Genomic DNA, 4,106 nt, shown 5'->3' on the forward strand with positions numbered 1-4,106 from the left:
GGGCCGGGGTGCGGCGCTGAACGCCCGGGGCAGCCGTGCTCTCTGCTTGTCCCCCAGGGGGAACAGGGAGCGGAGAGGAAGCTTGTCCGAGGGGGAGGCGGTGGAGAACAGCTGTTTTAGGCTGATTTAAAGAGGTGTTTTCCTTCGGGTGACCTGTCGCTCGCACCTGCAGGCAGGCTTATCTCACTAGCGTACCGCCTAACTCATAAAAAGCGTAGATATATAACTATGGGAGTGACACTATGGGAGTGCTTCAAACGAGCGGAAAGGCAGCCGATTAAGACTGCCCTAGGTTGCTTCATAAACCGGAATGGACGCGGGCGATCGCTCTGCAAGTCTCTTGTGTCTGGAGTCTTTGGTGGGTGGTGGATTTACTGATCTGCCTTCTGTGTAGATGTAGATGCTATTAAACCTACTGGTCCTAGCCAAAAAGTAAATTTCAGCTTAAGCTATAACTGACTTCCTATGAACCAAACAAATCTGGTTGGGAGCTGAAATCCACTTTCCCTTGTGAGAGACCTCTACATGCATTTAATGGAGGGTAACTGTTCTAGGAATGAAGATGTTTTAACGTCCTGGAGCTTTAAGAAGATGTTAGTCACCCCTGCGCAGCTGGACACATTTAGGAAACGGTGATGAAGGCAGGGTAGGAGCTTGTGGGAGTTAAAACTGAGCTTCCAAAGAAACCTGTTTTTAATCCCTGTTGGCTCTTAAAGGGAGATTTTAATAAGGGTCACTAATGCCATGTACGGGGGAAGTTGAAATCCTTAATAGAAGTGCTACTGTTTGAATGAGAAGGATCAGCCACTCCTCATGTCAGATTACCTAGACTTTACATGGCACATTACATGGACTGCACCTGCCTCTGGGTGTGACCCACTCGCTAGGATCAGTCACTTAGTCCAGCTTCAACTCCCCTGTTGTTCCCATGATTATCTATATTATCCTTCTTTGGCATCCGTATTTATTCTCTTGCACTGTCAGTACGTGCTGGAGGAGTGGAAAAGGGCCAATGTACTCCCCGTTTTCAAAAAAGGGAGGAAGGAGGACCCAGGAAACTACAGGCTCGTTAGTCTTAACTCAGTCCTGGGGAAGCTCTTTGAGAACGTTATCCAGGAGTACATCTGCGAGGGACCAGCAGGGGGGATCATGCTTAGGGGCAACCAACACGGGTTCATTCAAGGCAGGTCCTGTCAGACCAACCTGGTGGCCTTCTACGACCAGGTCATAAAATCCTTGGACGCAGGTGTCGTGGTGGATGTAGTCTTTCTGGACTTTAGGAAAGCCTTTGACACTGTCTCTCACCCCATTCTCATTAAGAAATTGGGCGACTGTGGCGTCGATGCCTACACAGTCAGATAGGTCGCAAATTGGCTGCAGGGCCGCACTCAGAGTGGTGGTGGATGAGTCTTTTTCAGCCTGGAGGGATGTGGGCAGTGGGGTCCTCGGGCCTGCACTGTTCAACGTCTTCATCAGCGACTTGGACGAGGGGGAGAAAAGCACCTTGTTCAAGTTTGCGGATGACACTAAGATATGGGGAGAAGTGGGCACACTAGAAGGGAGGAACAGGCTGCAATTGGATCTGGACAGGTTACAGGGGTGGGCAGATGAGAATAGGATGGGATTCAATACGGACAAGTGCAAGGTGCTGCACCTGGGGAGGAAGAGCCGGCACCATACCTACAGGCTGGGGAACTCCCTTCTCGTCAGTGCAGAGGCAGAAAAGGATCTTGGAGTCGTCATTGATGCCAAGATGAACATGGGCCGGCAGTGTGGGGACGCAGTCAGTAAAGTTAGTTGCATTTTGTCGTGCATCCACAGGTGCATCTCGAGCAGGTCCAAGGAGGTGATCCTCCCTCTCTGTGTGGCGCTGGTCAGGCTGCAGCTGGAGTACTGCGTCCAGTTCTGGGCGCCGTACTTCAAGAGGGATGTGGACAGTATGGAGAGGGTCCAGAGGAGGGCCACTTGCATGATCGAGGGCAGTAGGGCAGGTCCTATGAGCGGAGGCTATGGGACCTGAACCTGTTCAGCCTCCACAAGAGAAGGCTGAGGGGGGGGTCTGGTGGTCGTCCAGAAACTAGCCAAGGGGGATCAGCAGGCATTGGGGGAGTCCCTGTTCCCCTGAGCACTACCTGGAGTAACAAGGAATAATGGCCATAAGTTGACTGAGAGTAGATTCAGGCTAGAAGACATCAGGAGGCGCTACTTCACGGTCAGGGCAGCTAGGATCTGGAACCAACTTCCAAGGGAAGTGATGCTGGCTCCTACCCTGGGGGTCTTCAAAAGGAGGTTGGATAATCACCTTGCTGGGGTCATTTGACCCCAGTACTCTTTCCTGCCCATGGCAGGGGGTCGGACTTGGCGATCTGCTCAGGTCCTTTCTGACCCGAGCAACTATGAAACGACATATTCTTGTTGGTGTATTTTAGTTGTACATCCACTTGGTATTTTTTTGCTCCATTTCAGTAGACTGCAAGAGATGTCTGCTCCCGGTGTTAGAATGTAGTTAGCTGTTAGAACGACATTACCTTTCAGTAAGCTCTGTCAGGCCTCCGTCAGTAGACCTTGGCTCCTGGCTGCTAGCTAAATTACTCTCACTACACTCTGGCTTCAGAGGACTTCTTTGAAATTCAGGCTACCCCTGAATCTGAGGTGCTGGACAGTACCTGTGTTACATGGCTGAAAGGGTCTGCCTACAAGTGACATTGCAGGATGGGGGCTTTTAAATCATGTGAGTATTATGTCTGTTTTAAAGAAAGGGAGAAACAAAATATGGAGGTGGATAATGATTTTAAAATCTAACCTGCTTTCTTTTTATAAAACAGAAGAAAAATGGAAATACTCCTCTGAATCTTTAACTATTTCCAATGACACTTTCAGTTATTAAGGAAGTATTTCTCTAGCATCTTTGCAGCCCAAACACTGTGGAATTTGAAAGCCTCAAACTGATACAGGTTTCCCTCACTTTATGCTGTTATATGCATTCCTGGAAAACACAGTATAACTGGAATTCTCATAAAGAAAACCCACTTTACAGTGTAACAAATAGGGATACATTCCAAGACCTTGACTGGACTGACCCCCAGGCCCATTTCTACCACTCTTACAAGACAATTTTGGTGCTTGCCAACAGCAGATAGTACACACAAGCTCAGGGTGGTGGTGAATGTGGGGATGGCAACTACAGAAACATGTTGCAGACAATGAGTGAGGAGCGCAGATCCATACAGGAGACTGTATGTTGGTGTGCGTCACTCCCACAACGCACCGCACAAAGCAGCTAGCTGACTGCGGGCTTCCACCACGCTGATCGCAGAAGAGTGATTTTACCTTGCATATAACGAGGTTTTGGTATAAAAATGGTCATCGCATAAGAGCAGATTTACACATACAGAACCTGCATAAATTAGGGAAACCTGTACTGACTATAACAGAATAATGTTTTTGTCTGGGTTAAGAAGATCAAGATTAAACGGCACCAGTAGGTCATCCAGTCTAAGTATTTTGACTCTCCTTCCAAAGATGAATGTCTGGAAAAGTGACAGTTTTTCTCTGATCTACTTCTGGTCCGCAGCTGATGATTCAATGTTCTAAACTAGATTAATTTTGTTTTACAACCCAGGACTTGCCAGTTTTGTAATAATGGTCATAAATACAGTTCCAAGGTAGTATTTTGGAAAAAACCCTTTGATGTTAGTGCAAAATGTGGAATATTAAGTGTTGCAGCTTGCAACAAAGATTAACCAGGAAACTAAACAGAAGTGAAGTAAAAAGAATTCATTGTTTTTACCTTCTATCAAGTTTCCTGTGTTTATGACTAAAAGGAATCTGGTCGGTCAGTGATGAATAGAGCACTTCTCTCTTCTGTGAGGGTACTGAATGCATTCTTTTAAATAATGCAGACTTAAAACACCACACATCCATTTATCTAAAGGGAGTTTAAAATGATGCTTAAGCAGTCAATGGAAAAAATGTTTTCTTGTATATTTAATTTTACTACTTTTTCCAGCTGGCTTTTGGCATCTTCTGCAGAACAAAGCCAGTCACTAGTTATTATAATAAAGATGTGGTCTCATACCTAGCCAGATGGTGCTCTTCATCATCAT

The sequence above is a fragment of the Crocodylus porosus genome, unplaced genomic scaffold, assembly GCF_001723895.1.
Source record: "Crocodylus porosus isolate Cpor-Errol unplaced genomic scaffold, CroPor_comp1, whole genome shotgun sequence".
Lineage (NCBI taxonomy): Eukaryota > Metazoa > Chordata > Crocodylia > Crocodylidae > Crocodylus > Crocodylus porosus.